This window comes from Euprymna scolopes, chromosome 18 (genome assembly GCF_053919585.1).
Source record: "Euprymna scolopes isolate OS-2025 chromosome 18, ASM5391958v1, whole genome shotgun sequence".
Classification (NCBI taxonomy): domain Eukaryota; kingdom Metazoa; phylum Mollusca; class Cephalopoda; order Sepiida; family Sepiolidae; genus Euprymna; species Euprymna scolopes.
Genome location: NC_136499.1, coordinates 104,189,266 through 104,206,989, shown reverse-complemented (window position 1 = coordinate 104,206,989; position 17,724 = coordinate 104,189,266). Strand labels below are relative to the sequence as shown.

The 17,724-nt window shown below is 40.0% G+C and overlaps 62 non-coding genes across 62 annotated transcripts; all 62 read right to left on the bottom strand.

The window, feature by feature from the left end:
- Positions 1 to 365: 365 nt before the first annotated feature.
- Positions 366 to 438, bottom strand: Trnak-cuu (transfer RNA lysine (anticodon CUU)). The gene has a single exon. It is a non-coding gene; the product is annotated as a tRNA-Lys (tRNA).
- A 234-nt stretch (positions 439 to 672) lies between these two features.
- On the bottom strand, positions 673 to 744 carry Trnag-ucc (transfer RNA glycine (anticodon UCC)). The gene has a single exon. It is a non-coding gene; the product is annotated as a tRNA-Gly (tRNA).
- Positions 745 to 863: 119 nt separating this feature from the next.
- On the bottom strand, positions 864 to 936 carry Trnak-cuu (transfer RNA lysine (anticodon CUU)). The gene has a single exon. It is a non-coding gene; the product is annotated as a tRNA-Lys (tRNA).
- Positions 937 to 1,170: 234 nt separating this feature from the next.
- On the bottom strand, positions 1,171 to 1,242 carry Trnag-ucc (transfer RNA glycine (anticodon UCC)). The gene has a single exon. It is a non-coding gene; the product is annotated as a tRNA-Gly (tRNA).
- A 119-nt stretch (positions 1,243 to 1,361) lies between these two features.
- Trnam-cau (transfer RNA methionine (anticodon CAU)) lies at positions 1,362 to 1,434 on the bottom strand. The gene has a single exon. It is a non-coding gene; the product is annotated as a tRNA-Met (tRNA).
- A 234-nt stretch (positions 1,435 to 1,668) lies between these two features.
- Trnag-ucc (transfer RNA glycine (anticodon UCC)) lies at positions 1,669 to 1,740 on the bottom strand. The gene has a single exon. It is a non-coding gene; the product is annotated as a tRNA-Gly (tRNA).
- Positions 1,741 to 1,859: 119 nt separating this feature from the next.
- Positions 1,860 to 1,932, bottom strand: Trnak-cuu (transfer RNA lysine (anticodon CUU)). The gene has a single exon. It is a non-coding gene; the product is annotated as a tRNA-Lys (tRNA).
- A 234-nt stretch (positions 1,933 to 2,166) lies between these two features.
- Positions 2,167 to 2,238, bottom strand: Trnag-ucc (transfer RNA glycine (anticodon UCC)). Its single transcript has one exon. It is a non-coding gene; the product is annotated as a tRNA-Gly (tRNA).
- Positions 2,239 to 2,357: 119 nt separating this feature from the next.
- Trnak-cuu (transfer RNA lysine (anticodon CUU)) lies at positions 2,358 to 2,430 on the bottom strand. Its single transcript has one exon. It is a non-coding gene; the product is annotated as a tRNA-Lys (tRNA).
- Positions 2,431 to 2,664: 234 nt separating this feature from the next.
- On the bottom strand, positions 2,665 to 2,736 carry Trnag-ucc (transfer RNA glycine (anticodon UCC)). Its single transcript has one exon. It is a non-coding gene; the product is annotated as a tRNA-Gly (tRNA).
- Positions 2,737 to 2,855: 119 nt separating this feature from the next.
- On the bottom strand, positions 2,856 to 2,928 carry Trnak-cuu (transfer RNA lysine (anticodon CUU)). Its single transcript has one exon. It is a non-coding gene; the product is annotated as a tRNA-Lys (tRNA).
- A 234-nt stretch (positions 2,929 to 3,162) lies between these two features.
- On the bottom strand, positions 3,163 to 3,234 carry Trnag-ucc (transfer RNA glycine (anticodon UCC)). Its single transcript has one exon. It is a non-coding gene; the product is annotated as a tRNA-Gly (tRNA).
- A 119-nt stretch (positions 3,235 to 3,353) lies between these two features.
- Trnak-cuu (transfer RNA lysine (anticodon CUU)) lies at positions 3,354 to 3,426 on the bottom strand. The gene has a single exon. It is a non-coding gene; the product is annotated as a tRNA-Lys (tRNA).
- Positions 3,427 to 3,853: 427 nt separating this feature from the next.
- On the bottom strand, positions 3,854 to 3,926 carry Trnak-cuu (transfer RNA lysine (anticodon CUU)). The gene has a single exon. It is a non-coding gene; the product is annotated as a tRNA-Lys (tRNA).
- A 234-nt stretch (positions 3,927 to 4,160) lies between these two features.
- Positions 4,161 to 4,232, bottom strand: Trnag-ucc (transfer RNA glycine (anticodon UCC)). The gene has a single exon. It is a non-coding gene; the product is annotated as a tRNA-Gly (tRNA).
- A 119-nt stretch (positions 4,233 to 4,351) lies between these two features.
- On the bottom strand, positions 4,352 to 4,424 carry Trnak-cuu (transfer RNA lysine (anticodon CUU)). Its single transcript has one exon. It is a non-coding gene; the product is annotated as a tRNA-Lys (tRNA).
- A 234-nt stretch (positions 4,425 to 4,658) lies between these two features.
- Trnag-ucc (transfer RNA glycine (anticodon UCC)) lies at positions 4,659 to 4,730 on the bottom strand. The gene has a single exon. It is a non-coding gene; the product is annotated as a tRNA-Gly (tRNA).
- A 119-nt stretch (positions 4,731 to 4,849) lies between these two features.
- Positions 4,850 to 4,922, bottom strand: Trnak-cuu (transfer RNA lysine (anticodon CUU)). The gene has a single exon. It is a non-coding gene; the product is annotated as a tRNA-Lys (tRNA).
- Positions 4,923 to 5,158: 236 nt separating this feature from the next.
- Trnag-ucc (transfer RNA glycine (anticodon UCC)) lies at positions 5,159 to 5,230 on the bottom strand. The gene has a single exon. It is a non-coding gene; the product is annotated as a tRNA-Gly (tRNA).
- Positions 5,231 to 5,349: 119 nt separating this feature from the next.
- Trnak-cuu (transfer RNA lysine (anticodon CUU)) lies at positions 5,350 to 5,422 on the bottom strand. The gene has a single exon. It is a non-coding gene; the product is annotated as a tRNA-Lys (tRNA).
- Positions 5,423 to 5,657: 235 nt separating this feature from the next.
- On the bottom strand, positions 5,658 to 5,729 carry Trnag-ucc (transfer RNA glycine (anticodon UCC)). Its single transcript has one exon. It is a non-coding gene; the product is annotated as a tRNA-Gly (tRNA).
- Positions 5,730 to 5,848: 119 nt separating this feature from the next.
- Trnak-cuu (transfer RNA lysine (anticodon CUU)) lies at positions 5,849 to 5,921 on the bottom strand. The gene has a single exon. It is a non-coding gene; the product is annotated as a tRNA-Lys (tRNA).
- A 234-nt stretch (positions 5,922 to 6,155) lies between these two features.
- Trnag-ucc (transfer RNA glycine (anticodon UCC)) lies at positions 6,156 to 6,227 on the bottom strand. Its single transcript has one exon. It is a non-coding gene; the product is annotated as a tRNA-Gly (tRNA).
- A 119-nt stretch (positions 6,228 to 6,346) lies between these two features.
- On the bottom strand, positions 6,347 to 6,419 carry Trnak-cuu (transfer RNA lysine (anticodon CUU)). The gene has a single exon. It is a non-coding gene; the product is annotated as a tRNA-Lys (tRNA).
- Positions 6,420 to 6,653: 234 nt separating this feature from the next.
- Positions 6,654 to 6,725, bottom strand: Trnag-ucc (transfer RNA glycine (anticodon UCC)). Its single transcript has one exon. It is a non-coding gene; the product is annotated as a tRNA-Gly (tRNA).
- A 119-nt stretch (positions 6,726 to 6,844) lies between these two features.
- Trnak-cuu (transfer RNA lysine (anticodon CUU)) lies at positions 6,845 to 6,917 on the bottom strand. The gene has a single exon. It is a non-coding gene; the product is annotated as a tRNA-Lys (tRNA).
- Positions 6,918 to 7,152: 235 nt separating this feature from the next.
- On the bottom strand, positions 7,153 to 7,224 carry Trnag-ucc (transfer RNA glycine (anticodon UCC)). The gene has a single exon. It is a non-coding gene; the product is annotated as a tRNA-Gly (tRNA).
- Positions 7,225 to 7,343: 119 nt separating this feature from the next.
- Trnak-cuu (transfer RNA lysine (anticodon CUU)) lies at positions 7,344 to 7,416 on the bottom strand. The gene has a single exon. It is a non-coding gene; the product is annotated as a tRNA-Lys (tRNA).
- Positions 7,417 to 7,651: 235 nt separating this feature from the next.
- On the bottom strand, positions 7,652 to 7,723 carry Trnag-ucc (transfer RNA glycine (anticodon UCC)). The gene has a single exon. It is a non-coding gene; the product is annotated as a tRNA-Gly (tRNA).
- A 119-nt stretch (positions 7,724 to 7,842) lies between these two features.
- Positions 7,843 to 7,915, bottom strand: Trnak-cuu (transfer RNA lysine (anticodon CUU)). The gene has a single exon. It is a non-coding gene; the product is annotated as a tRNA-Lys (tRNA).
- A 234-nt stretch (positions 7,916 to 8,149) lies between these two features.
- Positions 8,150 to 8,221, bottom strand: Trnag-ucc (transfer RNA glycine (anticodon UCC)). The gene has a single exon. It is a non-coding gene; the product is annotated as a tRNA-Gly (tRNA).
- A 119-nt stretch (positions 8,222 to 8,340) lies between these two features.
- On the bottom strand, positions 8,341 to 8,413 carry Trnak-cuu (transfer RNA lysine (anticodon CUU)). The gene has a single exon. It is a non-coding gene; the product is annotated as a tRNA-Lys (tRNA).
- A 234-nt stretch (positions 8,414 to 8,647) lies between these two features.
- On the bottom strand, positions 8,648 to 8,719 carry Trnag-ucc (transfer RNA glycine (anticodon UCC)). Its single transcript has one exon. It is a non-coding gene; the product is annotated as a tRNA-Gly (tRNA).
- A 119-nt stretch (positions 8,720 to 8,838) lies between these two features.
- On the bottom strand, positions 8,839 to 8,911 carry Trnak-cuu (transfer RNA lysine (anticodon CUU)). The gene has a single exon. It is a non-coding gene; the product is annotated as a tRNA-Lys (tRNA).
- A 234-nt stretch (positions 8,912 to 9,145) lies between these two features.
- Positions 9,146 to 9,217, bottom strand: Trnag-ucc (transfer RNA glycine (anticodon UCC)). The gene has a single exon. It is a non-coding gene; the product is annotated as a tRNA-Gly (tRNA).
- Positions 9,218 to 9,336: 119 nt separating this feature from the next.
- Positions 9,337 to 9,409, bottom strand: Trnak-cuu (transfer RNA lysine (anticodon CUU)). The gene has a single exon. It is a non-coding gene; the product is annotated as a tRNA-Lys (tRNA).
- Positions 9,410 to 9,643: 234 nt separating this feature from the next.
- On the bottom strand, positions 9,644 to 9,715 carry Trnag-ucc (transfer RNA glycine (anticodon UCC)). Its single transcript has one exon. It is a non-coding gene; the product is annotated as a tRNA-Gly (tRNA).
- Positions 9,716 to 9,834: 119 nt separating this feature from the next.
- On the bottom strand, positions 9,835 to 9,907 carry Trnak-cuu (transfer RNA lysine (anticodon CUU)). The gene has a single exon. It is a non-coding gene; the product is annotated as a tRNA-Lys (tRNA).
- A 236-nt stretch (positions 9,908 to 10,143) lies between these two features.
- On the bottom strand, positions 10,144 to 10,215 carry Trnag-ucc (transfer RNA glycine (anticodon UCC)). Its single transcript has one exon. It is a non-coding gene; the product is annotated as a tRNA-Gly (tRNA).
- Positions 10,216 to 10,334: 119 nt separating this feature from the next.
- On the bottom strand, positions 10,335 to 10,407 carry Trnak-cuu (transfer RNA lysine (anticodon CUU)). Its single transcript has one exon. It is a non-coding gene; the product is annotated as a tRNA-Lys (tRNA).
- Positions 10,408 to 10,642: 235 nt separating this feature from the next.
- Positions 10,643 to 10,714, bottom strand: Trnag-ucc (transfer RNA glycine (anticodon UCC)). The gene has a single exon. It is a non-coding gene; the product is annotated as a tRNA-Gly (tRNA).
- A 119-nt stretch (positions 10,715 to 10,833) lies between these two features.
- On the bottom strand, positions 10,834 to 10,906 carry Trnak-cuu (transfer RNA lysine (anticodon CUU)). Its single transcript has one exon. It is a non-coding gene; the product is annotated as a tRNA-Lys (tRNA).
- Positions 10,907 to 11,140: 234 nt separating this feature from the next.
- Positions 11,141 to 11,212, bottom strand: Trnag-ucc (transfer RNA glycine (anticodon UCC)). Its single transcript has one exon. It is a non-coding gene; the product is annotated as a tRNA-Gly (tRNA).
- Positions 11,213 to 11,331: 119 nt separating this feature from the next.
- On the bottom strand, positions 11,332 to 11,404 carry Trnak-cuu (transfer RNA lysine (anticodon CUU)). The gene has a single exon. It is a non-coding gene; the product is annotated as a tRNA-Lys (tRNA).
- A 235-nt stretch (positions 11,405 to 11,639) lies between these two features.
- Positions 11,640 to 11,711, bottom strand: Trnag-ucc (transfer RNA glycine (anticodon UCC)). The gene has a single exon. It is a non-coding gene; the product is annotated as a tRNA-Gly (tRNA).
- A 119-nt stretch (positions 11,712 to 11,830) lies between these two features.
- Trnak-cuu (transfer RNA lysine (anticodon CUU)) lies at positions 11,831 to 11,903 on the bottom strand. The gene has a single exon. It is a non-coding gene; the product is annotated as a tRNA-Lys (tRNA).
- A 234-nt stretch (positions 11,904 to 12,137) lies between these two features.
- Positions 12,138 to 12,209, bottom strand: Trnag-ucc (transfer RNA glycine (anticodon UCC)). Its single transcript has one exon. It is a non-coding gene; the product is annotated as a tRNA-Gly (tRNA).
- Positions 12,210 to 12,328: 119 nt separating this feature from the next.
- On the bottom strand, positions 12,329 to 12,401 carry Trnak-cuu (transfer RNA lysine (anticodon CUU)). The gene has a single exon. It is a non-coding gene; the product is annotated as a tRNA-Lys (tRNA).
- Positions 12,402 to 12,636: 235 nt separating this feature from the next.
- Positions 12,637 to 12,708, bottom strand: Trnag-ucc (transfer RNA glycine (anticodon UCC)). Its single transcript has one exon. It is a non-coding gene; the product is annotated as a tRNA-Gly (tRNA).
- A 119-nt stretch (positions 12,709 to 12,827) lies between these two features.
- Trnak-cuu (transfer RNA lysine (anticodon CUU)) lies at positions 12,828 to 12,900 on the bottom strand. The gene has a single exon. It is a non-coding gene; the product is annotated as a tRNA-Lys (tRNA).
- A 234-nt stretch (positions 12,901 to 13,134) lies between these two features.
- Positions 13,135 to 13,206, bottom strand: Trnag-ucc (transfer RNA glycine (anticodon UCC)). The gene has a single exon. It is a non-coding gene; the product is annotated as a tRNA-Gly (tRNA).
- A 428-nt stretch (positions 13,207 to 13,634) lies between these two features.
- Positions 13,635 to 13,706, bottom strand: Trnag-ucc (transfer RNA glycine (anticodon UCC)). The gene has a single exon. It is a non-coding gene; the product is annotated as a tRNA-Gly (tRNA).
- A 119-nt stretch (positions 13,707 to 13,825) lies between these two features.
- On the bottom strand, positions 13,826 to 13,898 carry Trnak-cuu (transfer RNA lysine (anticodon CUU)). Its single transcript has one exon. It is a non-coding gene; the product is annotated as a tRNA-Lys (tRNA).
- Positions 13,899 to 14,131: 233 nt separating this feature from the next.
- Positions 14,132 to 14,203, bottom strand: Trnag-ucc (transfer RNA glycine (anticodon UCC)). Its single transcript has one exon. It is a non-coding gene; the product is annotated as a tRNA-Gly (tRNA).
- Positions 14,204 to 14,630: 427 nt separating this feature from the next.
- Trnag-ucc (transfer RNA glycine (anticodon UCC)) lies at positions 14,631 to 14,702 on the bottom strand. The gene has a single exon. It is a non-coding gene; the product is annotated as a tRNA-Gly (tRNA).
- Positions 14,703 to 14,821: 119 nt separating this feature from the next.
- Positions 14,822 to 14,894, bottom strand: Trnan-guu (transfer RNA asparagine (anticodon GUU)). Its single transcript has one exon. It is a non-coding gene; the product is annotated as a tRNA-Asn (tRNA).
- A 924-nt stretch (positions 14,895 to 15,818) lies between these two features.
- On the bottom strand, positions 15,819 to 15,891 carry Trnak-cuu (transfer RNA lysine (anticodon CUU)). The gene has a single exon. It is a non-coding gene; the product is annotated as a tRNA-Lys (tRNA).
- A 427-nt stretch (positions 15,892 to 16,318) lies between these two features.
- Positions 16,319 to 16,391, bottom strand: Trnak-cuu (transfer RNA lysine (anticodon CUU)). The gene has a single exon. It is a non-coding gene; the product is annotated as a tRNA-Lys (tRNA).
- Positions 16,392 to 16,626: 235 nt separating this feature from the next.
- On the bottom strand, positions 16,627 to 16,698 carry Trnag-ucc (transfer RNA glycine (anticodon UCC)). Its single transcript has one exon. It is a non-coding gene; the product is annotated as a tRNA-Gly (tRNA).
- A 119-nt stretch (positions 16,699 to 16,817) lies between these two features.
- Positions 16,818 to 16,890, bottom strand: Trnak-cuu (transfer RNA lysine (anticodon CUU)). Its single transcript has one exon. It is a non-coding gene; the product is annotated as a tRNA-Lys (tRNA).
- A 235-nt stretch (positions 16,891 to 17,125) lies between these two features.
- Trnag-ucc (transfer RNA glycine (anticodon UCC)) lies at positions 17,126 to 17,197 on the bottom strand. The gene has a single exon. It is a non-coding gene; the product is annotated as a tRNA-Gly (tRNA).
- Positions 17,198 to 17,316: 119 nt separating this feature from the next.
- Trnak-cuu (transfer RNA lysine (anticodon CUU)) lies at positions 17,317 to 17,389 on the bottom strand. Its single transcript has one exon. It is a non-coding gene; the product is annotated as a tRNA-Lys (tRNA).
- Positions 17,390 to 17,724: the final 335 nt, after the last annotated feature.

The window sequence follows — 17,724 nt, the reverse complement described above, 5'->3', positions numbered from 1 at the left end:
TTTGTCCGTTTTATAATTCGTTGTCGAAACACGATTTCAGAATAAAAATCTGCTTGAAAGAATTTTTTTTCGTACAACGTTTACCTTGTGTTTTTTAACCAGCATGCATCTTGAACATTTACCTTCTCTGACTGATGCAAAACATTATAACGATACCACGATGAAAAACATTGATGCGTCGGCCGGGAATCGAACGCCGATCGACTGCGTGGAAGGCAACCATGCTAACCGTTACACCACCGACGCTTTCGTTGCTTACGGACTATTCCACACAATGACGTTGAGTTGATATTCTAACAAAACTTGAAAATATTTTACATGTCTGGTAATGAACAGTTAATCATAAAAGTGACACAACAATACTTAGCCCGACGTGGGGCTCGAACCCACGACTCCGAGATTAAGAGTCTCGTGCTCTACCGACTGAGCTAGCCGGGCATTAGCGATAGTTGCGGAAGGTAAAAAACTGAAATCCCTTTAAAAGTTAAACATCAAGTACTTTGTCCGTTTTATAATTCGTTGTCGAAACACGATTTCAGAATAAAAATCTGTTGGAAAGAATTGTTTTCGTACAACGTTTACCTTGTGTTTTTTAACCAGCATGCATCTTGAACATTTACCTTCTCTGACTGATGCAAAACGTTATAACGATACCACGATGAAAAACATTGATGCGTCGGCCGGGAATCGAACCCGGATCGACTGCTTGGAAGGCAACCATGCTAACCGTTACACCACCGACGCTTTCGTTGCTTACGGACTATTCCACACAATGACGTTAAGTTGATATTCTAACAAAACTTGAAAATATTTTACATGTCTGGTAATGAACAGTTAATCATAAAAGTGACACAACAATACTTAGCCCGACGTAGGGCTCGAACCCACGACACCCAGATTAAGAGTCTCACGCTCTACCGACTGAGCTAGCCGGGCATTAGCGATAGTTGCGGAAGGTAAAAAACTGAAATCCCTTTAAAAGTTAAACATCAAGTACTTTGTCCGTTTTATAATTCGTTGTCGAAACACGATTTCAGAATAAAAATCTGTTTGAAAGAATTGTTTTCGTACAACGTTTACCTTGTGTTTTTTAACCAGCATGCATCTTGAACATTTTCCTTCTCTGACTGATGCAAAACATTATAACGATACCACGATGAAAAACATTGATGCGTCGGCCGGGAATCGAACCCGGATCGACAGCTTGGAAGGCAACCATGCTAACCGTTACACCACCGACGCTTTCGTTGCTTACGGACTATTCCACACAATGACGTTGAGTTGATATTCTAACCAAACTTGAAAATATTTTACATGTCTGGTAATGAACAGTTAATCATAAAAGTGACACAACAATACTTAGCCCGACGTGGGCCTCGAACCCACGACTCCGAGATTATGAATCTCGTGCTCTACTGACTGAGCTAGCCGGGCATTAGCGATATTTACAAAAGGTAAAAAACTGAAATCCCTTTAAAAGTTAAACATCAAGTACTTTGTCCGTTTTATAATTCGTTGTCGAAACACGATTTCAGAATAAAAATCTGTTTGAAAGAATTGTGTTCGTACAACGTTTACCTTGTGTTTTTTAACCAGCATGCATCTTGAACATTTACCTTCTCTGACTGATGCAAAACATTATAACGATACCACGATGAAAAACCTTGATGCGTCGGCCGGGAATCGAACCCGGATCGACTGCTTGGAAGGCAACCATGCTAACCGTTACACCACCGACGCTTTCGTTGCTTACGGACTATTCCACACAATGACGTTGAGTTGATATTCTAACAAAACTTGAAAATATTTTACATGTCTGGTAATGAACAGTTAATCATAAAAGTGACACAACAATACTTAGCCCGACGTAGGGCTCGAACCCACGACACCCAGATTAAGAGTCTCATGCTCTACCGACTGAGCTAGCCGGGCATTAGCGATAGTTGCGGAAGGTAAAACACTGAAATCCCTTTAAAAGTTAAACATCAAGTTCTTTGTCCGTTTTATAATTCGTTGTCGAAACACGATTTCAGAATAAAAATCTGTTTGAAAGAATTGTTTTCGTACAACGTTTACCTTGTGTTTTTTAACCAGCATGCATCTTTAACATTTACCTTCTCTGACTGATGCAAAACATTATAACGATACCACGATGAAAAACATTGATGCGTCGGCCGGGAATCGAACCCGGATCGACTGCTTGGAAGGCAACCATGCTAACCGTTACACCACCGACGCTTTCGTTGCTTACGGACTATTCCACACAATGACGTTGAGTTGATATTCTAACAAAACTTGAAAATATTTTACATGTCTGGTAATGAACAGTTAATCATAAAAGTGACACAACAATACTTAGCCCGACGTGGGGCTCGAACCCACGACTCCGAGATTAAGAGTCTCGTGCTCTACCGACTGAGCTAGCCGGGCATTAGCGATAGTTGCGGAAGGTAAAAAACTGAAATCCCTTTAAAAGTTAAACATCAAGTACTTTGTCCGTTTTATAATTCGTTGTCGAAACACGATTTCAGAATAAAAATCTGTTTGAAAGAATTGTGTTCGTACAACGTTTACCTTGTGTTTTTTAACCAGCATGCATCTTGAACATTTACCTTCTCTGACTGATGCAAAACATTATTACGATACCACGATGAAAAACATTGATGCGTCGGCCGGGAATCGAACCCGGATCGACTGCTTGGAAGGCAACCATGCTAACCGTTACACCACCGACGCTTCCGTTGCTTACGGACTATTCCACACAATGACGTTGAGTTGATATTCTAACAAAACTTGAAAATATTTTACATGTCTGGTAATGAACAGTTAATCATTAAAGTGACACAACAATACTTAGCCCGACGTAGGGCTCGAACCCACGACACCAAGATTAAGAGTCTCATGCTCTACCGACTGAGCTAGCCGGGCATTAGCGATAGTTGCGGAAGGTAAAAAACTGAAATCCCTTTAAAAGTTAAACATCAAGTTCTTTGTCCGTTTTATAATTCGTTGTCGAAACACGATTTCAGAATAAAAATCTGTTTGAAAGAATTGTTTTCGTACAACGTTTACCTTGTGTTTTTTAACCAGCATGCATCTTTAACATTTACCTTCTCTGACTGATGCAAAACATTATAACGATACCACGATGAAAAACATTGATGCGTCGGCCGGGAATCGAACCCGGATCGACTGCTTGGAATGCAACCATGCTAACCGTTACACCACCGACGCTTTCGTTGCTTACGGACTATTCCACACAATGACGTTGAGTTGATATTCTAACAAAACTTGAAAATATTTTACATGTCTGGTAATGAACAGTTAATCATAAAAGTGACACAACAATACTTAGCCCGACGTGGGGCTCGAACCCACGACTCCGAGATTAAGAGTCTCGCGCTCTACCGACTGAGCTAGCCGGGCATTAGCGAGATATTCACGGAAGGTAAAAAACTGAAACTCTTAAAAAGTTAAACATCAAGTACTTTGTCCGTTTTATAATTCGTTGTCGAAACACGATTTCAGAATAAAAATCTGCTTGAAAGAATTTTTTTTCGTACAACGTTTACCTTGTGTTTTTTAACCAGCATGCATCTTGAACATTTACCTTCTCTGACTGATGCAAAACATTATAACGATACCACGATGAAAAACATTGATGCGTCGGCCGGGAATCGAACGCCGATCGACTGCGTGGAATGCAACCATGCTAACCGTTACACCACCGACGCTTTCGTTGCTTACGGACTATTCCACACAATGACGTTGAGTTGATATTCTAACAAAACTTGAAAATATTTTACATGTCTGGTAATGAACAGTTAATCATAAAAGTGACACAACAATACTTAGCCCGACGTGGGGCTCGAACCCACGACTCCGAGATTAAGAGTCTCGTGCTCTACCGACTGAGCTAGCCGGGCATTAGCGATAGTTGCGGAAGGTAAAAAACTGAAATCCCTTTAAAAGTTAAACATCAAGTACTTTGTCCGTTTTATAATTCGTTGTCGAAACACGATTTCAGAATAAAAATCTGTTTGAAAGAATTGTGTTCGTACAACGTTTACCTTGTGTTTTTTAACCAGCATGCATCTTGAACATTTACCTTCTCTGACTGATGCAAAACATTATAACGATACCACTATGAAAAACATTGATGCGTCGGCCGGGAATCGAACCCGGATCGACTGCTTGGAAGGCAACCATGCTAACCGTTACACCACCGACGCTTTCGTTGCTTACGGACTATTCCACACAATGACGTTGAGTTGATATTCTAACAAAACTTGAAAATATTTTACATGTCTGGTAATGAACAGTTAATCATTAAAGTGACACAACAATACTTAGCCCGACGTAGGGCTCGAACCCACGACACCAAGATTAAGAGTCTCATGCTCTACCGACTGAGCTAGCCGGGCATTAGCGATAGTCGCGGAAGGTAAAAAACTGAAATCCCTTTAAAAGTTAAACATCAAGTTCTGTGTCCGTTTTATAATTCGTTGTCGAAACACGATTTCAGAATAAAAATCTGTTTGAAAGAATTGTTTTCGTACAACGTTTACCTTGTGTTTTTTAACCAGCATGCATCTTTAACATTTACCTTCTCTGACTGATGCAAAACATTATAACGATACCACGATGAAAAACATTGATGCGTCGGCCGGGAATCGAACCCGGATCGACTGCTTGGAAGGCAACCATGCTAACCGTTACACCACCGACGCTTTCGTTGCTTACGGACTATTCCACACAATGACGTTGAGTTGATATTCTAACAAAACTTGAAAATATTTTACATGTCTGGTAATGAACAGTTAATCATAAAAGTGACACAACAATACTTAGCCCGACGTGGGGCTCGAACCCACGACTCCGAGATTAAGAGTCTCGTGCTCTACCGACTGAGCTAGCCGGGCATTAGCAAGATATTCACGGAAGGTAAAAAACTGAAACTCTTAAAAAGTTAAACATCAAGTACTTTGTCCGTTTTATAATTCGTTGTCGAAACACGATTTCAGAATAAAAATCTGCTTGAAAGAATTTTTTTTCGTACAACGTTTACCTTGTGTTTTTTAACCAGCATGCATCTTGAACATTTACCTTCTCTGACTGATTCAAAACATTATAACGATACCACGATGAAAAACATTGATGCGTCGGCCGGGAATCGAACCCGGATCGACTGCTTGGAAGGCAACCATGCTAACCGTTACACCACCGACGCTTTCGTTGCTTACGGACTATTCCACACAATGACGTTGAGTTGATATTCTAACAAAACTTGAAAATATTTTACATGTTTGGTAATGAACAGTTAATCATAAAAGTGACACAACAATACTTAGCCCGACGTGGGCCTCGAACCCACGACTCCGAGATTAAGATACTCGTGCTCTACCGACTGAGCTAGCCGGGCATTTGCGATATTTACAAAAGGTAAAAAACTGAAATCCCTTTAAAAGTTAAACATCAAGTACTTTGTCCGTTTTATAATTCGTTGTCGAAACACGATTTCAGAATAAAAATCTGTTTGAAAGAATTTTTTTTCGTACAACGTTTTCCTTGTGTTTTTTAACTAGCATGCATCTTGAACATTTACCTTCTCTGACTGATGCAAAACATTGTAACGATACCACGATGAAAAACATTGATGCGTCGGCCGGGAATCGAACCCGGATCGACTGCTTGGAAGGCAACCATGCTAACCGTTACACCACCGACGCTTTCGTTGCTTACGGACTATTCCACACAATGACGTTGAGTTGATATTCTAACAAAACTTGAAAATATTTTACATGTCTGGTAATGAACAGTTAATCATAAAAGTGACACAACAATACTTAGCCCGACGTGGGCCTCGAACCCACGACTCCGAGATTAAGAGTCTCGTGCTCTACCGACTGAGCTAGCCGGGCATTAGCGGTATTTACAAAAGGTAAAAAACTGAAATCCCTTTAAAAGTTAAACATCAAGTACTTTGTCCGTTTTATAATTCGTTGTCGAAACACGATTTCAGAATAAAAATCTGTTCGAAAGAATTGTGTTCGTACAACGTTTACCTTGTGTTTTTTAACTAGCATGCATCTTGAACATTTACCTTCTCTGACTGATGCAAAACATTATAACGATACCACGATGAAAAACATTGATGCGTCGGCCGGGAATCGAACTCGGATCGAGTGCTTGGAAGGCAACCATGCTAACCGTTACACCACCGACGCTTTCGTTGCTTACGGACTATTCCACACAATGACGTTGAGTTGATATTCTAACAAAACTTGAAAATATTTTACATGTCTGGTAATGAACAGTTAATCATAAAAGTGACACAACAATACTTAGCCCGACGTGGGCCTCGAACCCACGACTCCGAGATTAAGAGTCTCGTGCTCTACCGACTGAGCTAGCCGGGCATTAGCGGTATTTACAAAAGGTAAAAAACTGAAATCCCTTTAAAAGTTAAACATCAAGTTCTTTGTCCGTTTTATAATTCGTTGTCGAAACACGATTTCAGAATAAAAATCTGTTTGAAAGAATTGTTTTCGTACAACGTTTTCCTTGTGTTTTTTAACCAGCATGCATCTTGAACATTTACCTTCTCTGACTGATGCAAAACATTATAACGATACCACGATGAAAAACATTGATTCGTCGGCCGGGAATCGAACCCGGATCGACTGCTTGGAAGGCAACCATGCTAACCGTTACACCACCGACGCTTTCGTTGCTTACGGACTATTCCACACAATGACGTTGAGTTGATATTCTAACAAAACTTGAAAATATTTTACATGTCTGGTAATGAACAGTTAATCATAAAAGTGACACAACAATACTTAGCCCGACGTGGGGCTCGAACCCACGACTCCGAGATTAAGAGTCTCGTGCTCTACCGACTGAGCTAGCCGGGCATAAGCGAGATATTCACGGAAGGTAAAAAACTGAAACTCTTAAAAAGTTAAACATCAAGTACTTTGTCCGTTTTATAATTCGTTGTCGAAACACGATTTCAGAATAAAAATCTGTTGGAAAGAATTGTTTTCGTACAACGTTTACCTTGTGTTTTTTAACCAGCATGCATCTTGAACATTTACCTTCTCTGACTGATGCAAAACATTATAACGATACCACGATGAAAAACATTGATGCGTCGGCCGGGAATCGAACCCGGATCGACTGCTTGGAAGGCAACCATGCTAACCGTTACACCACCGACGCTTTCGTTGCTTACGGACTATTCCACACAATGACGTTGAGTTGATATTCTAACAAAACTTGAAAATATTTTACATGTCTGGTAATGAACAGTTAATCATAAAAGTGACACAACAATACTTAGCCCGACGTGGGCCTCGAACCCACGACTCCGAGATTAAGATACTCGTGCTCTACCGACTGAGCTAGCCGGGCATTTGCGATATTTACAAAAGGTAAAAAACTGAAATCCCTTTAAAAGTTAAACATCAAGTACTTTGTCCGTTTTATAATTCGTTGTCGAAACACGATTTCAGAATAAAAATCTGTTTGAAAGAATTTTTTTTCGTACAACGTTTACCTTGTGTTTTTTAACTAGCATGCATCTTGAACATTTACCTTCTCTGACTGATGCAAAACATTATAACGATACCACGATGAAAAACATTGATGCGTCGGCCGGGAATCGAACCCGGATCGACTGCTTGGAAGGCAACCATGCTAACCGTTACACCACCGACGCTTTCGTTGCTTACGGACTATTCCACACAATGACGTTGAGTTGATATTCTAACAAAACTTGAAAATATTTTACATGTCTGGTAATGAACAGTTAATCATAAAAGTGACACAACAATACTTAGCCCGACGTGGGCCTCGAACCCACGACTCCGAGATTAAGATACTCGTGCTCTACCGACTGAGCTAGCCGGGCATTTGCGATATTTACAAAAGGTAAAAAACTGAAATCCCTTTAAAAGTTAAACATCAAGTACTTTGTCCGTTTTATAATTCGTTGTCGAAACACGATTTCAGAATAAAAATCTGTTTGAAAGAATTGTGTTCGTACAACGTTTTCCTTGTGTTTTTTAACTAGCATGCATCTTGAACATTTACCTTCTCTGACTGATGCAAAACATTATAACGATACCACGATGAAAAACATTGATGCGTCGGCCGGGAATCGAACTCGGATCGACTGCTTGGAAGGCAACCATGCTAACCGTTACACCACCGACGCTTTCGTTGCTTACGGACTATTCCACACAATGACGTTGAGTTGATATTCTAACAAAACTTGAAAATATTTTACATGTCTGGTAATGAACAGTTAATCATAAAAGTGACACAACAATACTTAGCCCGACGTGGGCCCTGAACCCACGACTCCGAGATTAAGAGTCTCGTGCTCTACCGACTGAGCTAGCCGGGCATTAGCGGTATTTACAAAAGGTAAAAAACTGAAATCCCTTTAAAAGTTAAACATCAAGTTCTTTGTCCGTTTTATAATTCGTTGTCGAAACACGATTTCAGAATAAAAATCTGTTTGAAAGAATTGTTTTCGTACAACGTTTTCCTTGTGTTTTTTAACCAGCATGCATCTTGAACATTTACCTTCTCTGACTGATGCAAAACATTATAACGATACCACGATGAAAAACATTGATTCGTCGGCCGGGAATCGAACCCGGATCGACTGCTTGGAAGGCAACCATGCTAACCGTTACACCACCGACGCTTTCGTTGCTTACGGACTATTCCACACAATGACGTTGAGTTGATATTCTAACAAAACTTGAAAATATTTTACATGTCTGGTAATGAACAGTTAATCATAAAAGTGACACAACAATACTTAGCCCGACGTGGGGCTCGAACCCACGACTCCGAGATTAAGAGTCTCGTGCTCTACCGACTGAGCTAGCCGGGCATTAGCGATAGTTGCGGAAGGTAAAAAACTGAAATCCCTTTAAAAGTTAAACATCAAGTACTTTGTCCGTTTTATAATTCGTTGTCGAAACACGATTTCAGAATAAAAATCTGTTTGAAAGAATTGTGTTCGTACAACGTTTACCTTGTGTTTTTTAACCAGCATGCATCTTGAACATTTACCTTCTCTGACTGATGCAAAACATTATAACGATACCACTATGAAAAACATTGATGCGTCGGCCGGGAATCGAACCCGGATCGACTGCTTGGAAGGCAACCATGCTAACCGTTACACCACCGACGCTTTCGTTGCTTACGGACTATTCCACACAATGACGTTGAGTTGATATTCTAACAAAACTTGAAAATATTTTACATGTCTGGTAATGAACAGTTAATCATTAAAGTGACACAACAATACTTAGCCCGACGTAGGGCTCGAACCCACGACACCAAGATTAAGAGTCTCATGCTCTACCGACTGAGCTAGCCGGGCATTAGCGATAGTCGCGGAAGGTAAAAAACTGAAATCCCTTTAAAAGTTAAACATCAAGTTCTGTGTCCGTTTTATAATTCGTTGTCGAAACACGATTTCAGAATAAAAATCTGTTTGAAAGAATTGTTTTCGTACAACGTTTACCTTGTGTTTTTTAACCAGCATGCATCTTTAACATTTACCTTCTCTGACTGATGCAAAACATTATAACGATACCACGATGAAAAACATTGATGCGTCGGCCGGGAATCGAACCCGGATCGACTGCTTGGAAGGCAACCATGCTAACCGTTACACCACCGACGCTTTCGTTGCTTACGGACTATTCCACACAATGACGTTGAGTTGATATTCTAACAAAACTTGAAAATATTTTACATGTCTGGTAATGAACAGTTAATCATAAAAGTGACACAACAATACTTAGCCCGACGTGGGGCTCGAACCCACGACTCCGAGATTAAGAGTCTCGTGCTCTACCGACTGAGCTAGCCGGGCATTAGCGAGATATTCACGGAAGGTAAAAAACTGAAACTCTTAAAAAGTTAAACATCAAGTACTTTGTCCGTTTTATAATTCGTTGTCGAAACACGATTTCAGAATAAAAATCTGCTTGAAAGAATTTTTTTTCGTACAACGTTTACCTTGTGTTTTTTAACCAGCATGCATCTTGAACATTTACCTTCTCTGACTGATTCAAAACATTATAACGATACCACGATGAAAAACATTGATGCGTCGGCCGGGAATCGAACCCGGATCGACTGCTTGGAAGGCAACCATGCTAACCGTTACACCACCGACGCTTTCGTTGCTTACGGACTATTCCACACAATGACGTTGAGTTGATATTCTAACAAAACTTGAAAATATTTTACATGTTTGGTAATGAACAGTTAATCATAAAAGTGACACAACAATACTTAGCCCGACGTGGGCCTCGAACCCACGACTCCGAGATTAAGATACTCGTGCTCTACCGACTGAGCTAGCCGGGCATTTGCGATATTTACAAAAGGTAAAAAACTGAAATCCCTTTAAAAGTTAAACATCAAGTACTTTGTCCGTTTTATAATTCGTTGTCGAAACACGATTTCAGAATAAAAATCTGTTTGAAAGAATTTTTTTTCGTACAACGTTTTCCTTGTGTTTTTTAACTAGCATGCATCTTGAACATTTACCTTCTCTGACTGATGCAAAACATTGTAACGATACCACGATGAAAAACATTGATGCGTCGGCCGGGAATCGAACCCGGATCGACTGCTTGGAAGGCAACCATGCTAACCGTTACACCACCGACGCTTTCGTTGCTTACGGACTATTCCACACAATGACGTTGAGTTGATATTCTAACAAAACTTGAAAATATTTTACATGTCTGGTAATGAACAGTTAATCATAAAAGTGACACAACAATACTTAGCCCGACGTGGGCCTCGAACCCACGACTCCGAGATTAAGAGTCTCGTGCTCTACCGACTGAGCTAGCCGGGCATTAGCGGTATTTACAAAAGGTAAAAAACTGAAATCCCTTTAAAAGTTAAACATCAAGTACTTTGTCCGTTTTATAATTCGTTGTCGAAACACGATTTCAGAATAAAAATCTGTTGGAAAGAATTGTTTTCGTACAACGTTTACCTTGTGTTTTTTAACCAGCATGCATCTTGAACATTTACCTTCTCTGACTGATGCAAAACATTATAACGATACCACGATGAAAAACATTGATGCGTCGGCCGGGAATCGAACCCGGATCGACTGCTTGGAAGGCAACCATGCTAACCGTTACACCACCGACGCTTTCGTTGCTTACGGACTATTCCACACAATGACGTTGAGTTGATATTCTAACAAAACTTGAAAATATTTTACATGTCTGGTAATGAACAGTTAATCATAAAAGTGACACAACAATACTTAGCCCGACGTGGGCCTCGAACCCACGACTCCGAGATTAAGATACTCGTGCTCTACCGACTGAGCTAGCCGGGCATTTGCGATATTTACAAAAGGTAAAAAACTGAAATCCCTTTAAAAGTTAAACATCAAGTACTTTGTCCGTTTTATAATTCGTTGTCGAAACACGATTTCAGAATAAAAATCTGTTTGAAAGAATTTTTTTTCGTACAACGTTTACCTTGTGTTTTTTAACTAGCATGCATCTTGAACATTTACCTTCTCTGACTGATGCAAAACATTATAACGATACCACGATGAAAAACATTGATGCGTCGGCCGGGAATCGAACCCGGATCGACTGCTTGGAAGGCAACCATGCTAACCGTTACACCACCGACGCTTTCGTTGCTTACGGACTATTCCACACAATGACGTTGAGTTGATATTCTAACAAAACTTGAAAATATTTTACATGTCTGGTAATGAACAGTTAATCATAAAAGTGACACAACAATACTTAGCCCGACGTGGGCCTCGAACCCACGACTCCGAGATTAAGATACTCGTGCTCTACCGACTGAGCTAGCCGGGCATTTGCGATATTTACAAAAGGTAAAAAACTGAAATCCCTTTAAAAGTTAAACATCAAGTACTTTGTCCGTTTTATAATTCGTTGTCGAAACACGATTTCAGAATAAAAATCTGTTTGAAAGAATTGTGTTCGTACAACGTTTTCCTTGTGTTTTTTAACTAGCATGCATCTTGAACATTTACCTTCTCTGACTGATGCAAAACATTATAACGATACCACGATGAAAAACATTGATGCGTCGGCCGGGAATCGAACTCGGATCGACTGCTTGGAAGGCAACCATGCTAACCGTTACACCACCGACGCTTTCGTTGCTTACGGACTATTCCACACAATGACGTTGAGTTGATATTCTAACAAAACTTGAAAATATTTTACATGTCTGGTAATGAACAGTTAATCATAAAAGTGACACAACAATACTTAGCCCGACGTGGGGCTCGAACCCACGACTCCGAGATTAAGAGTCTCGTGCTTTACCGACTGAGCTAGCCGGGGATTAGCGAGATATTTACGGAAGGTAAAAAACTGAAACTCTTAAAAAGTTAAACATCAAGTACTTTGTCCGTTTTATAATTCGTTGTCGAAACACGATTTCAGAATAAAAATCTGTTTGAAAGAATTGTGTTCGTACAACGTTTTCCTTGTGTTTTTTAACCAGCATGCATCTTGAACATTTACCTTCTCTGACTGATGCAAAACATTATAACGATACCACGATGAAAAACATTGATGCGTCGGCCGGGAATCGAGCCCGGATCGACTGCTTGGAAGGCAACCATGCTAACCGTTACACCACCGACGCTTTCGTTGCTTACGGACTATTCCACACAATGACGTTGAGTTGATATTCTAACAAAACTTGAAAATATTTTACATGTCTGGTAATGAACAGTTAATCATAAAAGTGACACAACAATACTTAGCCCGACGTAGGGCTCGAACCCACGACACCCAGATTAAGAGTCTCATGCTCTACCGACTGAGCTAGCCGGGCATTAGCGATAGTTGCGGAAGGTAAAAAACTGAAATCCCTTTAAAAGTTAAACATCAAGTACTTTGTCCGTTTTATAATTCGTTGTCGAAACACGATTTCAGAAAAAAAATCTATTTGAAAGAATTGTTTTCGTACAACGTTTACCTTGTGTTTTTTAACCAGCATGCATCTTGAACATTTACCTTCTCTGACTGATGCAAAACATTATAACGATACCACGATGAAAAACATTGATGCGTCGGCCGGGAATCGAACCCGGATCGACTGCTTGGAAGGCAACCATGCTAACCGTTACACCACCGACGCTTTCGTTGCTTACGGACTATTCCACACAATGACGTTGAGTTGATATTCTAACAAAACTTGAAAATATTTTACATGTCTGGTAATGAACAGTTAATCATAAAAGTGACACAACAATACTTAGCTCCACGTAGGGCTCGAACCCACGACACCCAGATTAAGAGTCTCATGCTCTACCGACTGAGCTAGCCGGGCATTAGCGATATTACATGAAAGAAAAAAAAAATAGAAACTCTTAAAAAGTTAAACATCAAGTACTTTGTCCGTTTTATAATTCGTTGTCGAAACACGATTTCAGAATAAAAATCTGTTTGAAAGAATTGTTTTCGTACAACGTTTACCTTGTGTTTTTTAACCAGCATGCATCTTGAACATTTACCTTCTCTGACTGATGCAAAACATTATAACGATACCACGATGAAAAACATTGATGCGTCGGCCGGGAATCGAACCCGGATCGACTGCTTGGAAGGCAACCATGCTAACCGTTACACCACCGACGCTTTCGTTGCTTACGGACTATTCCACACAATGACGTTGAGTTGATATTCTAACAAAACTTGAAAATATTTTACATGTCTGGTAATGAACAGTTAATCATAAAAGTGACACAACAATACTTAGCCCGATGTGGGCCTCGAACCCACGACTCCGAGATTAAGAGTCTCGTGCTCTACCGACTGAGCTAGCCGGGCATTAGCGATAGTTGCGGAAGGTAAAAAACTGAAACTCTTTAAAAGTTAAACATCAAGTACTTTGTCCGTTTTATAATTCGTTGTCGAAACACGATTTCAGAATAAAAATCTGTTGTAAAGAATTGTTTTCGTACAACGTTTACCTTGTGTTTTTTAACCAGCATGCATCTTGAACATTTACCTTCTCTGACTGATTCAAAACATTATAACGATACCACGATGAAAAACATTGATGCGTCGGCCGGGAATCGAACCCGGATCAACTGCTTGGAAGGCAACCATGCTAACCGTTACACCACCGACGCTTTCGTTGCTTACGGACTATTCCACACAATGACGTTGAGTTGATATTCTAACAAAACTTGAAAATATTTTACATGTCTGGTAATGAACAGTTAATCATAAAAGTGACACAACAATACTTAGCCCGTCGTGGGCCTCGAACCCACGACTCCGAGATTAAGATACTCGTGCTCTACCGACTGAGCTAGCCGGGCATTTGCGATATTTACAAAAGGTAAAAAACTGAAATCCCTTTAAAAGTTAAACATCAAGTACTTTGTCCGTTTTATAATTCGTTGTCGAAACACGATTTCAGAATAAAAATCTGTTTGAAAGAATTTTTTTTCGTACAACGTTTTCCTTGTGTTTTTTAACTAGCATGCATCTTGAACATTTACCTTCTCTGACTGATGCAAAACATTATAACGATACCACGATGAAAAACATTGATGCGTCGGCCGGGAATCGAACCCGGATCGACTGCTTGGAAGGCAACCATGCTAACCGTTACACCACCGACGCTTTCGTTGCTTACGGACTATTCCACACAATGACGTTGAGTTGATATTCTAACAAAACTTGAAAATATTTTACATGTCTGGTAATGAACAGTTAATCATAAAAGTGACACAACAATACTTAGCCCGACGTAGGGCTCGAACCCACGACACCAAGATTAACAGTCTCATGCTCTACCGACTGAGCTAGCCGGGCATTAGCGATATTTACAAAAGGTAAAAAACTGAAATCCCTTTAAAAGTTAAACATCAAGTACTTTTTCCGTTTTATAAGTCGTTGTCGAAACACGATTTCAGAATAAAAATATGTTTGAAAGAATTGTTTTCGTACAACGTTTACCTTGTGTTTTTTAACTAGCATGCATCTTGAACATTTACCTTCTCTGACTGATGCAAAACATTATAACGATACCACGATGAAAAACATTGATGCGTCGGCCGGGAATCGAACCCGGATCGACTTCTTGGAAGGCAACCATGCTAAACGTTACAACACCGACGCTTTCGTTGCTTACGGACTATTCCACACAATGACGTTGAGTTGATATTCTAACAAAACTTGAAAATATTTTACATGTCTGGTAATGAACAGTTAATCATAAAAGTGACACAACAATACTTAGCCCGACGTGGGCCTCGAACCCACGACTCCGAGATTAAGATACTCGTGCTCTACCGACTGAGCTAGCGTGGCATTAGCGATATTTACAAAAGGTAAAAAACTGAAATCCCTTTAAAAGTTAAACATCAAGTACTTTGTCCGTTTTATAATTCGTTTTCGAAACACGATTTCAGAATAAAAATCTGTTTGAAAGAATTTTTTTTCGTACAACGTTTTCCTTGTGTTTTTTAACCAGCATGTATCTTGAACATTTACCTTCTCTGACTGATGCAAAACATTATAACGATACCACGATGAAAAACATTGATGCGTCGGCCGGGAATCGCACCCGGATCGAGTGCGTGAGAGGCAACCATGCTAACCGTTACACCACCGACGCTTTCGTTGCTTACGGACTATTCCAAACAATGACGTTGAGTTGATATTCTAACAAAACTTGAAAATATTTTACATGTCTGGTAATGAACAGTTAATCATAAAAGTGACACAACAATACTTAGCCCGACGTGGGGCTCGAACCCACGACTCCGAGATTAAGAGTCTCGTGCTCTACCGACTGAGCTAGCCGGGCATTAGCGAGATATGTGCGGAAGGTAACACACTGAAACTCTTAAAAAGTTAAACATCAAGTACTTCGTCCGTTTTATAATTCGTTGTCGAAACACGATTTCAGAATAAAAATCTGTTTGAAAGAATTTTTTTTCGTACAACGTTTACCTTGTGTTTTTTAACCAGCATGCATCTTGAACATTTACCTTCTCTGACTGATGCAAAACATTATAACGATACCACGATGAAAAACATTGATGCGTCGGCTGGGAATCGAACCCGGATCGACTGCTTGAAAGGCAACCATGCTAACAATTACACCACCGACGCTTTCATTGCTTACGGACTATTCCACACAATGACGTTGAGTTGATATTCTAACAAAACTTGAAAATATTTTACATGTCCGGTAATGAACAGTTAATCATAAAAGTGACACAACAATACTTAGCCCGACGTGGGCCTCGAACCCACGACTCCGAGATTAAGATACTCGTGCTCTACCGACTGAGCTAGCCGGGCATTAGCGATATTTACAAAAGGTAAAAAACTGAAATCCTTGTAAAAGTTAAACATCAAGTACTTTGTCCGTTTTATAATTCGTTGTCGAAACACGGTTGGCAGAATAAAAATCTGTTGTAAAGAATTGTTTTCGTACAACGTTTACCTTGTGTTTTTTAACTAGCATGCATCTTGAACATTTACCTTCTCTGACTGATGCAAAACATTATAACGATACCACGATGAAAAACATTGATGCGTCGGCCGGGAATCGAACCCGGATCGACTGCTTGGAAGGCAACCATGCTAACCGTTACACCACCGACGCTTTCGTTGCTTACGGACTATTCCACACAATGAGGTTGAGTTGATATTCTAACAAAACTTGAAAATATTTTATATGTCTGGTAATGAACAGTTAATCATAAAAGTGACACAACAATACTTAGCCCGACGTGGGGCTCGAACCCACGACTCTGAGATTAAGAGTCTCGTGCTTTACCGACTGAGCTAGCCGGGCATTAGCGAGATATTTACGGACGGTAAAAAACTGAAACTCTTAAAAAGTTAAACATCAAGTACTTTGTCCGTTTTATAATTCGTTGTCGAAACACGATTTCAGAATAAAAATCTGTTTGAAAGAATTTTTTTCGTACAACGTTTACCTTGTGTTTTATAACCAGCATGCATCTTGAACATTTACCTTCTCTGACTGATGCAAAACATTATAACGATACCACGATGAAAAACATTGATGCGTCGGCCGGGAATCGAACCCGGATCGACTGCTTGGAAGGCAACCATGCTAACCGTTACACCACCGACGCTTTCGTTGCTTACGGACTATTCCACACAATGACGTTGAGTTGATATTCTAACAAAACTTGAAAATATTTTACATGTCTGGTAATGAACAGTTAATCATAAAAGTGACACAACAATATTCAGCCCGACGTGGGGCTCGAACCCACGACTCCGATATTAAGAGTCTCGTGCTCTACCGACTGAGCTAGCCGGGCATTAGCGATATTTACAAAAGGTAAAAAACTGACATCCCTTTAAAAGTTCAACATCAAGTACTTTGTCCGTTTTATAATTCGTTGTCGAAACACGATTTCAGAATAAAAATCTGTTTGAAAGAATTGTTTTCGTACAACGTTTACCTTGTGTTTTTTAACTAGCATGCATCTTGAACATTTACCTTCTCTGACTGATGCAAAACATTATAACGATACCACGATGAAAAACATTGATTCGTTGGCCGGGAATCGAACCCGGATCGAGTGCTTTGAAGGCAACCATGCTAACCGTTACACCACCGACGCTTTCGTTGCTTACGGACTATTCCACACAA